Raw genomic sequence first — 18,819 nt, 5'->3', positions numbered from 1 at the left:
GCAGCTTGAGAAGCCGTACGTGGTGTTAGGCGAACCCTGTTGCCGTTTGCCTTGCAGGGTCCGGATGCGCCACCGGAAACCAGGTGTCCGTCTGTGAAAATAAAAAGAACAAAAGGAGAAAAGATGTGGGGAGTGTCGGGTAAGTAAGTCTAAAACACAGGTCACTGTACGTTACCACTATTGACCACGGTATCCCCGAGCTCAGTTGATCCTGGCCGCCCGATCACTTTGAATTGCTGCTGCTGGTCACAGCTCCCCCTGCAGTGAGGAGTCCGTGCGTGAGGCCGTTATTGGACGTACGTTTCACCACCTGGGCTTGGTCACATTTAAAGTAGCTTATTATGGACTGTGAAGAAAGGGCTGTGTGTTGAACTGGTCCTCAGCGTTTAGCAAGAATAACCACAATAGAAGCACAAAATAATGGAGAGAGCAAAATTTTGTTTGAAGACATCAAATAATTCCGCTCAGCCGCTGTCAGTGTCACATCCCGGGACGCAGCTCCCTCTCCTTACTAGAATTCTACAACGTATGGGAGAGCAGTCTCCTGGACACTCAAACTGCACTAACTTCCAGGCAGGTACTTTCCATGTGCATCCTGGGAGATGCAGTCCACAAGGTCCTCTCACTTACTAATATTTTTACCACTGCTTATAAGGGAATTTATTAATTGATATTTCTAGTATACCCCTGTTACCATTTTTTAGTTGAGTATTTGAATAATAAAAGCTAAGTTTTAAATTAAATACATTTTTCATCCATTCATACATTATTAAAAAGAGTGCTCCAAACATAGGAATTTCTTCTTTTTGGTGAGGTGTGGGTGCTTCCACACCCACCAAATCAATTTGTATCTGTTACCTTGTCTCTGTCAGCTTTCCTACTGGCAAATACTAATGTGCGGACAGGTTTTTTTCTCCATTTCTGACGTTACTTTCTTGATTTTTTTTGTTTTATTTTTTGGGGTTTTACTATATATGTACACGAATGATACCATACTTACCTGTTCCACTGGTCTCAGCCACTTCCCCCACAGGCTACTGCTCTTCTTTTACCGGTTGGATACTCCTCTGGGTGCATGAGAAATGGCTGAAAACAATCAGGTCACCTTCTCCTCCTAAATAAAACTTCAACATTCATTAGTACATAAATAGGTTACAGTCATATTTTTCATATTTTTATTATTTTCTATAGTTTGTATGCTGGCCGTAACTGCTTCCACATCTACATATGGCGGTGTACTTGCATTCTCTTTTTTTCTTCCTACTTGTTTATTGTTGCTACAAGTTCAAACAGTTTTTATATTTCCATTCTTGTCTTATATGACTTTGGTTAGACATACCACCTGCAATACCTTAGGATCAAACTCACCAACCCCTCTTGCTGCCACAGGTTTAAACAATTTGTATGTCTGACCCTTTGTTTTCGGGATTTTATCAGACATATCCTTATCCGTAAGTTCTGCAATACCTCTAGTTCAAAGCTGCTCACCTTAGGGAATGGTACCCTATCTTTGTCAGTCATACATAACCATTCATTGCAAAAAGCCTCCGTGTGTGAACCATATTTTTCACACATAATAAACCTTGCTGACCCTCATGGTCGCAATTCTGACCTTTTCGGTCCCACTTCTTCAGTCTGAACCCTAGCTACTAAACGCCCACTGCTTGTGCAATTGGATCCCATCGCGGACTTTTTGCCAATAAATGCAATCCCCAATGCACACCGCAGATAGACGGTGAAAGACACCTAGCGCTTTCACTCGCTCCTTCTCCGCTGAGTACCACAACTCACTCCAATAGTGAACCCAGTGAGGCCCTATCTAGTTTCTATGTACTTGAAGTGTTAGGAGTGACTTACCTTTTCCAGTAAATATCTGCCGCTGGAGATTTTCCTGAGAGAGGCCAGCGAAAACTCCCTATACACTTTTTTATACAGAATTCACGCTTGTGTATGTTCTATACAGCGCTAATGATACCGCGATTCTACGCAAAAAGCTCGTAAAAGGGGTATCAAGTTGAGCTATATATCGCACCCACAAACGCGCGGTCCAATCGCACAGCGTATGGGTACTTGTTACCTATCTGCCGTACAACCACGGGTTGATGTACAAACTGCGACCCTCAGCTCGGAGCGTAACAAAAAAACTTTTTACTTCAATACTACACAATGCACAATTCCCTATTACGCTCCTCTGCAAATCTCACGATTTGCGTATTTCAATCTATATTAACATGAGTCAGCCGCCTCACACCACCAAGCCTCCACTTACTTGGTGTACCACGGGACCCGATTTCCGAGGTTCAAATCCACTCACTCCTACGTTCGCTCACTCGAATACACTTTGGTTTTTCTGTACAGAAAATTTCAATTCATTCAGATAGGCAACTTTACCCCAGAGGCAATACAGTTTTTAAACTAAACTAAGAGTAACCTGCTTTTGAAATCTGATAGTTATGTGCTATTGAATTAAATGTCTACTATCCCACCTTTGAAGTAAACAACACTATTGTATAATTTGTACTTAGCGTACCGTGCGTGTCTCTTACGCTGTGTGCGCAGTCCTTTACTTTGTCCGAGACACGTGTACAAAACCCTGCGTCCGCAATAAATCACACAGCTCTATAAATGTGAACATTACTAATTACTATTGCCCACTAGACACAACTTGTTCTGTATAAACTTTTATGCAGACCTGCGTTTGTGTCTTTACACTTACTTCCTTAAAATACTGTTATTTCAAATGTACCTATATAGCAACAAATGTATCCTATTTCACACAGATCTATAATGACTCTAGCAATAATAATAATTTAAATGATATGATTCAGATTGGATAGCTATCTTGCAGAACATACACTGATATAAATATACACATAATTATAATAATATTATATATATGTACCATTCACTGGTCTCCTGTGAGACACCTTACCTCTTATTTGCATATCAAAGCTATTTGCTTTTCACTGCTAAAAAAAAGCAGTTACACAGGTTAATTTGCATTTCAATGGCTATCTTATAGCAAGCGGAGAGTTAACTAAATCCTGGGATAGAAGAAGAAAAAAAAAGATTTTTTTTTTGTTTTTTTGTTTTATTTTCAATTTCTTACAGCAAGCCAAGCATTTATCTCACCATTTACTCTCACTAGGCCCAACTGAAACTATTTGTAATTGACTATGGCATGGTTAACTAAATGCATTAGTAACTCATAAATGGTGAAATGTGACCAAGGAAACAGATTGTTCTGAGCAGACTGAGAATTAGCTATTTAGAAAATGACCTTCCCAAAATGGCCACTGCTCCTCCCCCTTCCACATCCATGAGGTTTACACAAAATGGTGGACAGGCCATGTGGTTAGTCCAAAATGGAGGACAGACCATGCGGCTTCCTTTGTCACAAAGAAATCACACATTATACAAGCACCAGAAGTTATTTTAGGCCTGAGTTAAAAAAAAAACTATATCAAGGCTAAGCAGCAACTTTTAAACGTACTTTTAAACCTACTTAACAGATAAACAATCCAATCTGAATCAAACACAATATGACTTATTTGAACTTTGTTTTGCAACAATAAAAATACATTTTAGCATCTAAAATATTATGAGAAACGCATTGTCCCTTGAAATTTCATATCATTGGCTTACTGATACCACACCAACACACGTGGATGTTATTTTCATCAGTGTCGCGATGCGTCCATCGGAGTCGGTCGATTACAGCCGCGTTTGTAATGTACAGTGCATCATTAAGACCCTGATATCCCATAAGAGCCCCCATCTGTGAATGCCAAATTGCTTTCTCACAAATATTTAAAATGCCCGCTCTAATATATATTGTAAACACCTGCACCTCTTATTACCATATCCCATGAATGTGCGCTATATATCACAAAACACTGCATCCCATAAGAGAAAACAATACACCCACACATTATCTGAGTTCCAAAGCTCATTGATGTATATATTTGTTATTAAAAGGATATGGATTTGATATATATTACAAAGTACAGTATACCTATAGTTACATGGTTACAACTCACACAGTAAGAAGTTAAAACATACAGTTACAGTCACAGTTACATACAGTTACATAGAGCAGCATACAATACCATTATCCTTAAGTTATATAAATTCGTCTTTCCATATCACTTTCTCTGTAAATAAATGCAGGAACTGGTCTGCCAGCAACTCTTTCATCCTCTGGTACCAAAAAAGCAACTAACTTCATGTGTGGTCAGCAATGTGTTATCTAGTTTCTGGGGGAGGGGACTCACTCATTCATGATGAGTCACTAGTCTCTTTGTATATGCTGAACAGGTTCAGCCTTGAGGAAATCCAAAGGGGCTGGCCTGAGCTTCCTGTCCACTACCTGTTTGAAATATCTATTGTTCTAATAAAAGTGATTTTAGCTTACATACATTTAATCATAATTATTTGTTGCAATGTCCTACAACTTTATAACAAGTATCAAATGAATCTACACATTAATGTGGTTGCTTTAATAGTAAATATGACCGGTCTATCTTGTTTCGTTCAATTACACATACATGACATTACTTCATTATATATAATTTTAAATCATCATGATGTCTGGCGCTTGATATTATTATAGTTATGTACTGTATGAAATAAGTGTTGAATCCATCTCTGTGGCATGTCCGTGTAAATGCGTGTGTTACCATATATTGCTGTGCTCGCTGCGCGTATTTGCAAGTATAGCAACTTATATGTGTGTAGTTTGTATGTTCTTTTTATGTAATATTTTTGACTTCAACAAATAGAACACCAGCCGACGGCATGAAGAATATGCAGCAATACGCTGACAGAAAGCGTAACACAACCTGTGTGTAAACACAAACAATAACAGCATAACGCATGCAACGGCATGAATAACGTCAGCAACAGGCTGACTTAAACGCAACACACCATGTGTGTAACCATACCCAATAACTGCAGATACAGTACGTACTGGGACGGGCGCCCAGCATCCTCTACAGACTAAGAGAAAAGGATTTACCGGTAGGTATTAAAATCCTATTTTCTCATACGTCCTAGAGGATGCTGGGGACACTTCAAGAACCATGGGGTTTACACCAAAGCTTTAGAACGGGGCGGGAGAGTGCGGATGACTCTGCAGCACCTATTGACCTAGCAAGAGGTCCTCATCAGCCAGGGTATCAAACTTGTAAAACTTTGCAAAGGTGTTTGAACCCGACCAAGTAGCTGTTCGGCAAAGCCGTAATGCCGAGACCCCTTGGGCAGCCGCCCAGGATGCGCCCATCTTCCTGGTAGAATGGGTCTTCACCGATTTCGGTAACGGCAATCCAGCCGTAGTATGAGCCTGCTGAGTCGTATTACAGATCCAGCGTGCAAAAGTCTGCTTGGAAGCAGGAGCCCCAATCCTGTTGGGAGCATACAGGACAAACAGAGCCTCCGCTGTCCCAATCTGAGCCGTTCTGGCGACATAAATTTCCAAAGCTCTGACCACATCGAGAGACTTCTATTCCATCAAGGCTTCAGTAGCCACTGGCACCACAATAGGTTATTTCATGTGAAACGATTAAACCACTGTTGTCAGAAAATTACTGACGAGTTCTCAACTCCGCTCTATCTGCATGGAAGATTAAATAGGGGCACTTGTGGGATAAAGCCGCTGATTCAGACACCCGCCTTGCGGATGCCAAGGCCAACAGCCTGACCACTTTCCAAGTGACGAAATACAACTTCACCTTACGTAAAGGTTCAAACCAATGAGATTGCCGGAACTGCAACACCACGTTAAGATCCCCATGGAGCTCCAGGGGGGCACAAAGGGAGGTTGGATGTGTATCCTTTAGGCTAAGATCCGGCGTTCATCTGAAGATCCGGATACCAGGTCCTCTTAGGCCAGTCTGGAACAATGAGGATCACCTGAACCTTTGTTCTTTGTACGATCTTAGCATTTTTGGAAAAAAATGGAAGCGGTGGGGACGCATATACCGACTGAAACACGCACGGAGTCACTAGGGCGTCCACTGCTATTGCTTGAGGGTTCTTTGACCTGTAACAATATCTCTGAAGCTTCTTGTTGAGGCGAGACGTCATCTTGTCTATTTTAGGAATTCCTCAACGACCTGTCACTTCTGTGAAAACCTCTGGATGAAGACACCACTATCCTGGATGGAGAACGTGTCTGCCGAGGAAGTCTGCTTCCCAGTTGTCCACTCCTGGAACGAACATCGCTGACAAAGCACGTATATGATTTCGTCACCCAGCGGAAAATCTTTCTGGCGTCTGCCATTTCTGCTTCGGTTTTGTTTGTAGAAAACCGTTATAAACGGCCCTTACCTCTAGACCGTTAATGTGGTGACAAGTAACCTAACTTGACCCTCTTCCTTGGAAGTTTTTCTCCTGTGTGACAACTCCCCCGCCTCAAAGGCATGCATCCGTGGTCCCTAGGATCCAGTCCTGGAACCCGAACCTGCGCTTATGAGAACTGCGCTGCTACCACAGGAGTGAAATTCTGGTCTTGAAAAAACAGGATTATCCCAGGTGGGAGCCGGACCACTTGTCCAACAGGTCCCGCTAAAAACACCCTGTCATTTAACCTGCTCACTGAATGGCTTCGTAGGCCACAACCATCTTTTTCATCAACGGAATGTATTGATGGATTGACACTGTTGCAGGTCTGACCGGACTCTGGATCCTTAGAGCTTTTTTTTTCTTCTGGAAGTAACAAACTCTCATCAGTACTGTATCTAACATTATTCCCAACGCCGACAACCGCGTCGTTGGGATCAACAGTGATTCTGGCAAGTTCAGGAGACAACCACTTTGTTAATTGGCAGTGAGAATGCAACGTTTTGCACCACTTGGTTTGTTGACCTCGCCGTAATCAGGAGAGCCTCCCAGTACAGAATAATAATTACTCTTTTACTATCGAAGGAAAACCATCATACCGCCATCACTCCGGTGAATTGGTAATGACAATCCTGAATAGCAAACACAGGTAAGCCTAATGCGGAAAAAAAACGTAATTAGACCCCCTTTCTCCTTTTTCAGATTGGAGATTCCTGCCCTGAGAGATTCCATCTTGTAGTTCAACTTCTTAAGTAGAAATTTTTGTAGGATTTTCAGGATTGGTCTGACCGAGCCGTCCGGCCTCGGGAGCACGAAAAAGCTTGAATAACAGCTTCTTCTTTTTTTTTAGTGACCGGGACAGCAGGACAATGATCTGATCCTGACACAACTCTTGTATTACGTCGTATACTACCTCCCCGTCCAGAGGAGAATCGGTAAGGTCTATTTGAAAAATCGGTGAGGGGAAACGTCTGGTGTCCCCCTTGGGAATTTATTCTGAAAACTCACTGGTCCATGTCCGTTCCAGGACTGACTGAAGAGTATTAGACGTGGTCCCACCGGTGTGGGCTCCCGCAAGATAGACCCAGCGTCATGTGGTGGATGTGACAGAAACAGAGGATGATTTCTGCTTCTGCGAACTTGAAAAGGCTGCTGACCTCTTACCTTTTCACCTTCCTCTACCTGCAAAGAAAGGGAAATCCGTATCTATTCGGTCGAAATGACTGCATCCTAAAATAATGCGTCACCAACCGTTGTGAGGGAATATAGGGCAAGAAGGTAGACTTACCAGTGGCATCTGCCAAGATCAACTTAAAAAGGCCATCATCAAACCAGGCTTCACCTTCATAGGGAAGAGACTCCAGATCTTCTCGGAATCAGCATTCCATTGGTGAATCCACAACGGCCTCCTAATCGAGACCGCCATGGAATTGGCCCGCGAACCCAAGAGTCCTATATCCCTTGTAGTCGCACGGCAGTATGCTGCAATGTTATAGATATGACCCAACTTAAGGAGTACCCTGCATACAACTACTCCCCCATGCGCATGTAATGCAAGTATAATCAATGTACACGCGGACACATAATTAGAGTATCACATATCTTCCTGCATACGATCCTTTGTGACAGGGCCCCGTGCAGAACAGGGGCGACTCTCACTTTATTCTATCCACGGCGGGAAAAGAATAAACACTCGGAATCCTCCTGAGGATTTGAAACCATCTTGTCACGGCTGACCAAGAGTTTTTTTCAACAAGGCGCCAGCATTCATTATACTTTTTTTATATATACATATATATATATATATATATATATATCTTTAAATACACCTATACACACATATATCTATATATATATAACTCATATATATATATATATATATATATCCCTTTATCAGGAACAGCAGGTATCTAGTGACGTTAATACGTTCTTAATGTGTATGAAACATGTACTGAATGCCGATTTTGTGGATCTAATCAGGAAACATTATGGTCGACATAAGAAACAGTATTCGTGTCGATCTCAGGGAGTAGTAACTGGGCAAAATAAATTTTTTGCGATCCCAAGGGGTCTGAGGGAAATCTATTCTATGAATATGACACCCTCCATAAATATTACTACGTCTGTGTTCGTGCCACAGACCTATGCAACAGTGACGTGTGGTGGGGTGAGGCAGGTGAGGCAGAGCCTTTCCTGTCATACTTACGTTTGTGCCAGAGTTTTGACTGTGTAAAGTATATAAAAAATACAAACAATATGTTATAAATATCTTCTTTGCATTATTCTAATAATTTTTATAGCCAAAACTCTGGAGTAAAAAGTCTATGGCAGGTGAGGCAGTGCCTCACCTACCTATCTTTTCCGCACATCTCTGATCAAAACTCACCAAATTTCCTGGAATTTATACTGCTGCAACTGTGTATAATGCCCAGATGTACGCTTTGGTTCATATATTGTGTGCAAATCTGGATCTTAAGGAAAGCCAGTGCCTCCTGAGCCATTTAGCTCACCGCACGTCCCTGCTATGCAACCTTACTATTCATACATACACATATAAGTATAGCCTTTTCTGATATGCATCACATTATCATGACAATTTTTTACCCCGTCAGATATTGTTGGTGCCGACAGGGTCGCCCCCACACGTCTGTGTCTCCCATATAGTTTTCTCTTGGGAAGAACATAGATCTACTGACATGTTGACACTTATTTACATGTACCAAGTACCATTAGGAGTCGGCGGTGCCGACAGAGTCATTCCCACAGCCGTTTGTGGCAGAGCACTCAGCCTCAGATATGCCGACACACGTGTACCAAACACCCACCGACATTACACTGGCTATAAGGGATAGACCCCAGTACATTCTGTCAGGGAAACACAGAAGGAGTTTACCAGCTCATTTCCACAGCGCTCATTATATAGTGTGCTTTTTATTTTTAACTTATATTGCACCAAACAACTGTGCCTCCCCCCCTCATTTTTCACTCTGATCTGTACAGCAGTGTTTTGGAAGGACCAGCATCTCTGTGAGGAGAAAATGGCGCTGAAATGAGCTGTGAGGGGTAAGCCCCGCCCCCTTACGCTATTTCTTACATATATTTATACTGGCGGGGGTTAAATATAGTGCCTAGGCACTTATATATTCTTTTGCCAGACTCTGTTGAGGATTTATATGCTGCCCAGAGCACCCCCCCCACCACCGCGCCCTGCACCCTACAGTGCCTGTGTGTGTGTGGGAGCATGGCGCACAGCGCGGCCGCTGTGCGGTACCTCAAAGCCATCACTGAAGTCTTCTGATCTTCTTCTACTCACCCATCTTCTGACTTCTGGCTCTGCAAGGGGGGTGACGGCGGGCTCTGGGAACGAGCATCTAGGCGTACCTAGCAATCAGACACTCTGGAGCTAATGGTGTCCAGTAGCCAAAGAAGCAGAGCCTTGAAACTCACAGAAGTAGGTCTGCTTCTCTCCCCTCAGTCCCACGATGCAGGGAGACTGTTGCCAGCAGTGCTCCCTGAAAATAATAAACCTAACATAAAGTCTTTTCAGAGAAACTCAGTAGAGCTCCCCTGTGTGACCAGTCTCACTGGGCACATAATCTAAACTGGAGTCTGGAGGAGGGGCATAGAGGGAGGAGCCAGTTCACACCCATTCAAAGTCTTAAAGTGCCCATGCCTCTAGCGGATCCCCTCTATACCCCATGGTTCTTGAAGCGTCCCAAGCATCCTCTAGGACGTATGAGAAATATGAAATTCCTGACAAAGGACCTGACATAGCTGCTTTGGAACAACCCCTCTCATGCCATAACCATACAAAGTCTAACATAGCATCGTGCATACTCTTACCCCTACCTCCTGAATTCAAGTACGCCTGCCAATCATTCCAAGCTGCAGAATCAGTAGCCGATCTTGCCACGGGCAAGCAGGACTTTTGCCCGGGGCGCCGCCTTCCGGAGGGTGCTGGCGCCATCCGGAGGGCGCCGCACCATGGCAAGATCCACTGCTGCTGTGCCCCCCGCTGCCTCTGCCCGCTGTCCCGCTGCCCGCTGTGAAGGGAAATTAGACGCTACGCGTCTAGTTTCCCTTCGTCGGCTGCCCGCTGTGAACAGAAACTAGACGCTACGCGTCTAGTTTCCCTTCGTGGAGAGTACCTTTACTGTAATGATGTGCGGTGTGCGTTGACGTCATTGCGCACTGCACACCAAAGGTCCTCTCCACGAAGGGAACTAGACACTTAGCGTCTAGTTTTCCTTCGTGGAGAGGACCTTTGCTGTGCGGTGCGCGATGACGTCATCGCGCACCGCACATCCTTTCAGCGGCACAACTACAGTACAGGGGGCGTAACTGACCATGCCCCCTTATGAAGCCACGCCCCCTATTGCCGCCCGGGCCGCAAAAAGCCCCTGAACCGGCCCCGTGCAGAATATGATCTCAAAGTTCCCGGGGGCCAATGCCTTCAATGCTAAAGCTTTCATACCGGTTTGATGATCTGCCATGCAAATTCAGGACATGATAAACCTTCCACTTTAGCTGCTGGAGCTAATGCTCTAAATCCATCCCATTGAAAACGAGACAAAGCATCCGCTATCTCGTTCTCAACCCCAGGGACATGCCTAGCATTCAAATCTATATTCAACTGTAAACACCTAAAGGTCAAATGCCTTAACAACCTGAAAGCATGCGAACATGAAGATTTTTGATTGTTGATCGCTTGAACCACCCCTAAATTATCACACCAGAATAGAATTCATAAGCCTAAAACCCTATATCTCAACTGCAACAATGATTGGAAAAAGTTCAAGCAAAAGCATACTATCAGTAAGCTTCCTTGCTCGCCACTCTTCAGGCGAAGCTTCGGCACACCATTCTTCTTCAAAATATGCACCGAAGACTAACGACCCTGATGCATCTGTGAAAAATTGCAGCTCACGATTACTCACTACTTTCGTGCAACCAAATGCGTACCCCATTAAACTCACTCAAAAATTTTAACCACACCTTACAATCTTCCTTCAAATCTAATGAAATCCGAATAAAATGGTGTAACTTCTTAACCCCTGCAGTGGCTCTTTCCAACCTAAGACTAAAAACCCTACCAATCGGAATGACCCTGCATGAAAATTTCAATAACCCAAGTAGTGACTGTACTTGCTTCAACGTCATCTTTTTTGCAGAAATAAAATTTTCTAACAAACTCCTTAAATGATTCACTTTTTCTGCTGGCAATCTACAAAGGCCGGCCTCAGTATCAATTTCTATACCCAGATAAGATAAACGGGTCACAGGCCCCTCTGTTTTATCTTTAGCAGTAGGTACTCCCATAACTGAATAAAGCGCTTGAACCGAAAACAGTAGTTTCTGGCATAACGAGCTACCTACAGAACCTGTCAACAAAAAGTCATCCAAATAATGGGCGACTTCCAAATGACTGGTGCCTGCCTGAACACACCGTTGCAGAAATGAACTAAAACATTCAAAATAAGAACATGAAACTGAACAGCCCATAGGCAAACACCTATCTACATAAAACTGACCATCCAGCTTGAAACCCATATATTTAAATGAATCAGGATGCAGCGGCAACAATCTAAAAGCTGATTCTATATCCACCTTCGCTAACAGCGCACCCAAACCAAAACCTTGAACCATAGCAACAATTTCTTCAAAAGACTGATATTTCACGCTACACAAAGAAGGGTCGAGAGCCTCATTTATTGAGCCCCCTTCCAGGTATGAAAGGTATTGAATTAGCCGAAATTTTCCCTGCTCATTCTTTGGAACTACTCCAAATGGTGAAACACAAAATTCAGCTAAAGGCTGACTTTTAAAAGGGCCACACATACCCCCTAAAGCAACTTCCGCTGCAATCTTCGCTCTTACGATCTCTGGGAAATCTCTAGCTGATTTTAGGTTCCTTCTGGCTAAAACTAAAACTGGCCTAACTACAGGTAAATTGAAACCGAATTTAAAACCTTGTAATAAAAATGCCGCCTCCTCCCTAAGAGGATAGCGGCCCAACCACCATTCTAAAACTTCTAAATTCACTGGTGACTCCGCTTTATCTAGGAACGGCTCTCTGTTCCCCTCTACCTGCTGACTGAACTGTGGGTCTATTGCAGTCCTTTGCTGGGTGACCTCCTCCACACAGCATACAGACGTGACTATATCGACACAATGTTCCCCTATTACATTGCACGTTATTAAATGCGTAACATTTCCCTCTTCCTGCCGTGTTAAAACATGGTCTGACCTGAAAGGGCTGCCTTCGACCCGCCTGTCCCGTGAAAGGCCTATTGCAGGGGTGGCCAAACAGTCGATCGCGATCGACTGGTCGATCACGGACATGCGACCAGTCGATCGCGATCCACCGCCCAGCCATCCGAAGCCGCGCCTCTCCTGCCTGCCGCTCTGCCTCCTCAGTCTGGTCTGCGGCAGTGACGGCCGAGTGTATAGCTCAAATCAGGTGCCGGTTCGTTAGCCAATGAGAGCTCGCGGACCGGCGCCTGATTTGAGCTATACACGCTGCCGTCACCGCCGGAGATCAGACTGAAAAGCAGGGCGGCAGACAGGAGAAGCGCGCGCTGCGCTCTCCACTCCGGTGAGCTCTACTATGGGGGCATATCTGGCATTGTGGGCACATGGTATGAAAGCCCAGGGCGATCCGGCACCGGATTTACTAAGTAGGAATGATAATAGAATTAGGAAAAAGAAACCAAATTTGGACAGTGTGTTACCCTTAATAGATAAGGGAGAGAGGCGGCAAAATTAGCCCTTTTAGTATTAAATATATACGTATAAATGTTATGCTGTCCTAGTTGGTGGTGCACCCAGAGCCAGAAAGTATGCAAACTTTGAAAAATGGGAAGAAAAAAGAAGGCTCTTGTGTGGGCGCACTCTTGTAGAAGAAGTAAAATTGATATGATAATTGAGATGGAATATTTAAAACATAACTTTTATTGACTTTTTTTATATGATATAGAATTCTTCCCTAAGATCTGTCCTTCGAAATGCAAGATAGAAAATAAAATGTTCTGGTCTCTTATTGGTAAAGAGTGTGTGGAAGGGTTGTAGACATAAATTGGTCATACCCCCATTCCCCTTGACCAGTACAGACTTGCTGTATTAATAGAACCACGGGGTGGTCAAGACACAGTAATATATAAGGCTATGTTCTTTGGCTTATAAGAGATTAGGGTAATGATCAGAAGTCACTCCTCTAAAAGCGATACAGAGAATTAGCATATACCTATCTGGATTCGAGACAATGAAAATTAGAAAAATAATATAATGAACATCACGAAAACAGTGTCAGTGACCAATATGTTTTTTACACCGAGATGGGAAAATAGGATTTAGAGATTGCTGAATAGAAGAAAATGGTGATGCTGCTGTTGATGTTAATATCGCATAAGTGAGGAAAAATCCTACTCTACAACACCAGGTATTCGCAGGTGGTCTCCCTTCCTGATACTGACCTGGCCCAACGCTGTTTAGCTTCCAAGATCAGACGAGATCGGGCGTTGGCAGCGTGGTATGGTAGTAGAGAATTTTATGTGAACACCAATGAGAGTGCACCTATTTAGGAATGCTGAAATTTTAGAAAGACCGACAGTAAAGTGATAGAGAAAGAATCGTGGAAATATGTGGATCTGCTTTCCACGTTAGACCCGATTCCAAAATTCCCACTCACGTGGTGCAATGTTCCGGGAATCGTGAATGAGAGTCCACGAAAATGGTGATCTCGGGAAGATGAGGTTGTCAGGATTGGCACTGTTGATTGCAATCAGAGAACTCCCTGACTGCTAAGTATGTTATGGTTTGTCCAAACAGACAATTAATGATAAAGGATACTAGAAAAAATGGATGCGAAGTCACACTAGTAGCACAATTATTTGAATCTTGAATAGAGGTTTGAAATCTATTAAATTACATACTGAAATGTCAAATTCAACATAACTGACAAATGTGATAGGTATGCCATTCATACTCATATGTCAATTGCTGAGGAGATAAGAGCGAGAAGAAAAAACATTGAATAAAAATTAGCAAGAAAAAATAAATTATAATATGTATCTGTTAATCATGTGCATTAACTGAATCTGAGGATATTTGCCGCTTGACCTCGGATAGGATGTTAAATGTCTAATAAATATGAGAGGTATATGCTATTCATATTCATATATCAGTTGCTGCGGAAACAGAAATAGAAAGGAAGCAGAAAAAACAAACACTGAAAAAATAACAGGTATGTGTTAATCATATGCATTAGCTGATGAATCTTTGGATATTTGCAGCTTGACCTCAGACAGGGTGCTAAATGCTTGGTATGCTATGAGGACCCCTGAACAAAATTACCACTGTGATACACACTGAATGTGGGATAATTTAGGCAGTTCTGCCGAGGTTTGCAGTGGAAGTTGCTATCCGTGGCATACAGCCACAGGATAGAGGGGCTTACGGTTTCACCAGAGAGATGAGAGAGCCATGAAGAGCAAGCAGATAAATGTGGCTGATGCCAAGATGAGGTTGTGTCGACGAGACCCCTTTGCTGGATGCGGAAAGACGCGTTTCGCCCTAAGGCTTGTTCACTTCCGGGTTCCGTATGGTCCGGTGTGGGGAGCGGGCATTTATGTTAGCAGAAGGTCAGACTGGCCAATCAGGAGATGTCGGAGTTGTAATTGCTGCCCGTGTGAGCGGTTGCTAAGAGACCGCGGTAGTGGCTCTATGACGACAGATCCGGAGGGCTAAAGGTAATCAAAGATCGCGAGATCTTTTTTTTTTTTTTTTTTTCTCCCCCCCCCCCCTTAAAACCAAAACCCCCCATAACAACCCCTCCTTCACCAATAACCCCTTAACCCCTAAACTAAACCCCCCCCCCCCTCATTTTCATTTTTCTCCCCCCACCACCCCAATCATCACTCCATTTTTCCCTTCTCCCCCACCTACCTTCTCCTCTCCATATCCATCTTTCACCCCCATTCCTGCTCACCGTCACCACTCTCCACCTACCAGCCCCTCTCTATACCTCCCCCTCTCCCTTCCCATCACCACACCTAGTTCCATTTTCCCCTCTTCCAAATACCCACATCCTCCATCCTATTTCCCCCGCACACTCTCCCCCTTTCCTTATTGCCGTTCTAACAGTAGTCCAGGAACACCTTTCTTCCATCCACCTATCCACTCCACTTCAATGTATTTTGTCTACTGTGCCCACATCACAAACCGTTATCCTCTTGTTAAGTTCTGTATAATATGTACTATAACAGTAACAATTGTCATTTTTCCAAGTCATATTATTCCCACTTTTAAGATGGCGTCCACTATATCGCGATTCTCTAAACTCCTATATCCAACCCTCCGCTCATGATTGCCCGTCTCAGGCACATCTTCTTCTCTCCAACTACCTTATCCCCCTGTCAAGTCTCATATTTCTCTATGAATCAGGTTGTATCTCATTTCCATTATATTGCTATTTTATTTTACAGCCAAGTAAATCAACTCCATTAATCGGAGCATATGCCATCAACCTATGTCACATTATTCCCACATCCAAAATGGCGTCCGCGTATTCGCGATTTCAAATTACTTTCAGTCCTCCGGATCTGTCGTCAAAGCACCGCTACCGCGGTATCTTAGCAACCGCCCATACGGGCAGTAATTACAACTGTCATTATTCCCACATCCAAAATGGCGTCCGCGATCTCGCGATCTTTGATTACCTTTAGCCCTCCGGATCTGTCGTCATAGAGCCGCTACCGCGGTCTCTTAGCAACCGCTCACACGGGCAGCAATTACAACTCCGACATCTCCTGATTGGCCAGTCTGACCTTCTGCTAACATAAATGCCCGCTCCCCACACCGGACCATACGGAACCCGGAAGTGAACAAGCCTTAGGGCGAAACGCGTCATTCCGCATCCAGCAAAGGGGTCTCGTCGACACAACCTCATCTTGGCATCAGCCACATTTATCTGCTTGCTCTTCATGGCTCTCTCATCTCTCTGGTGAAACCGTAAGCCCCTCTATCCTGTGGCTGTATGCCACGGATAGCAACTTCCACTGCAAACCTTGGCAGAACTGCCTAAATTATCCCACATTCAGTGTGTATCACAGTGGTAATTTTGTTCAGGGGTCCTCATAGCATACCAAGCATTTAGCACCCTGTCTGAGGTCAAGCTGCAAATATCCAAAGATTCATCAGCTAATGCATATGATTAACACATACCTGTTATTTTTTCAGTGTTTGTTTTTTCTGCTTCCTTTCTATTTCTGTTTCCGCAGCAATTGATATATGAATATGAATAGCATATACCTCTCATATTTATTAGACATTTAACATCCTATCTGAGGTCAAGCGGCAAATATCCTCAGATTCAGTTAATGCACATGATTAACAGATACATATTATAATTTATTTTTTCTTGCTAATTTTTATTCAATGTTTTTTCTTCTCGCTCTTATCTCCTCAGCAATTGACATATGAGTATGAATGGCATACCTATCACATTTGTCAGTTATGTTGAATTTGACATTTCAGTATGTAATTTAATAGATTTCAAACCTCTATTCAAGATTCAAATAATTGTGCTACTAGTGTGACTTCGCATCCATTTTTTCTAGTATCCTTTATCATTAATTGTCTGTTTGGACAAACCATAACATACTTAGCAGTCAGGGAGTTCTCTGATTGCAATCAACAGTGCCAATCCTGACAACCTCATCTTCCCGAGATCACCATTTTCGTGGACTCTCATTCACGATTCCCGGAACATTGCACCACGTGAGTGGGAATTTTGGAATCGGGTCTAACGTGGAAAGCAGATCCACATATTTCCACGATTCTTTCTCTATCACTTTACTGTCGGTCTTTCTAAAATTTCAGCATTCCTAAATAGGTGCACTCTCATTGGTGTTCACATAAAATTCTCTACTACCATACCACGCTGCCAACGCCCGATCTCGTCTGATCTTGGAAGCTAAACAGCGTTGGGCCAGGTCAGTATCAGGAAGGGAGACCACCTGCGAATACCTGGTGTTGTAGAGTAGGATTTTTCCTCACTTATGCGATATTAACATCAACAGCAGCATCACCATTTTCTTCTATTCAGCAATCTCTAAATCCTATTTTCCCATCTCGGTGTAAAAAACATATTGGTCACTGACACTGTTTTCGTGATGTTCATTATATTATTTTTCTAATTTTCATTGTCTCGAATCCAGATAGGTGTATGCTAATTCTCTGTATCGCTTTTAGAGGAGTGACTTCTGATCATTACCCTAATCTCTTATAAGCCAAAGAACATAGCCTTATATATTACTGTGTCTTGACCACCCCGTGGTTCTATTAATACAGCAAGTCTGTACTGGTCAAGGGGAATGGGGGTATGACCAATTTATGTCTACAACCCTTCCACACACTCTTTACCAATAAGAGACCAGAACATTTTATTTTCTATCTTGCATTTCGAAGGACAGATCTTAGGGAAGAATTCTATATCATATAAAAAAAGTCAATAAAAGTTATGTTTTAAATATTCCATCTCAATTATCATATCAATTTTACTTCTTCTACAAGAGTGCGCCCACACAAGAGCCTTCTTTTTTCTTCCCATTTTTCAAAGTTTGCATACTTTCTGGCTCTGGGTGCACCACCAACTAGGACAGCATAACATTTATACGTATATATTTAATACTAAAAGGGCTAATTTTGCCGCCTCTCTCCCTTATCTATTAAGGGTAACACACTGTCCAAATTTGGTTTCTTTTTCCTAATTCTATTATCATTCCTACTTAGTAAATCCGGTGCCGGATCGCCCTGGGCTTTCATATAGTATCTTCTACTGTTGCAAAAACAGTCTCTGATCCTTTGGCACGGTCTCTCGTTACTATCTTACTCTATGATAACTTCCTCCTTCCCGGATCTGTCTATTTTAGCAGTATCATTTCTATTCATTTCATCATTTTTTATGTTAGTAGGCCTATACTATGACCACTTTTTCACTAAAAGCGGAGCTAACAAAACGACAAAACCCGGAGACTTTTGGTGATCCCTTCTCAGAAAACTTTGAAGAATCCCCCATTGACTCTGATTGGAAGACTACTTTCACTAGACTACAAAAAAGTTTGCAGAAAAGGACTCGCCTATCGTGGGACGTCACCACATTACAAAATTACATCAAACACAAGATCGTGCCCCGGGGGTTAAGACCCAAAATATTCCCTTCTTTTCCACTTGCTACGGAGAATTTGAAGACCGAGTGGGAGGCAGCACTCTTGAAGTGCTCCCACGAATTGTTACATCTTTTGGTCAAACATGACACACTACTCATAGATCAAGTGGAAAAAGAAATAGAGGAATTGGGTCATAACTTGGAAATTTGGGAAAAAGATTTGTCTTTTCAGACAGCTTTTGAGAAACATCAAAAAGAATTAAAACTATATGAACAAACAATAGTAGATCGGAAGCGGAATAAATTTATCAGGG

At 42.9% G+C, this 18,819-nt stretch overlaps 2 pseudogenes; one reads left to right on the top strand and one right to left on the bottom strand.

The window, feature by feature from the left end:
- Positions 1 to 13,762: 13,762 nt before the first annotated feature.
- Positions 13,763 to 13,881, bottom strand: LOC134953102 (5S ribosomal RNA; annotated as a pseudogene).
- A 3,379-nt stretch (positions 13,882 to 17,260) lies between these two features.
- LOC134953091 (5S ribosomal RNA) lies at positions 17,261 to 17,379 on the top strand (annotated as a pseudogene).
- The last annotated feature ends 1,440 nt before the right edge of the window (positions 17,380 to 18,819 follow it).

The sequence above is a fragment of the Pseudophryne corroboree genome, chromosome 1, assembly GCF_028390025.1.
Source record: "Pseudophryne corroboree isolate aPseCor3 chromosome 1, aPseCor3.hap2, whole genome shotgun sequence".
Taxonomy (NCBI): Eukaryota; Metazoa; Chordata; class Amphibia; order Anura; family Myobatrachidae; genus Pseudophryne; species Pseudophryne corroboree.
The sequence above is the reverse complement of the archived record's forward strand: the minus strand, read 5'-3'. Positions and strand labels throughout refer to the sequence as shown.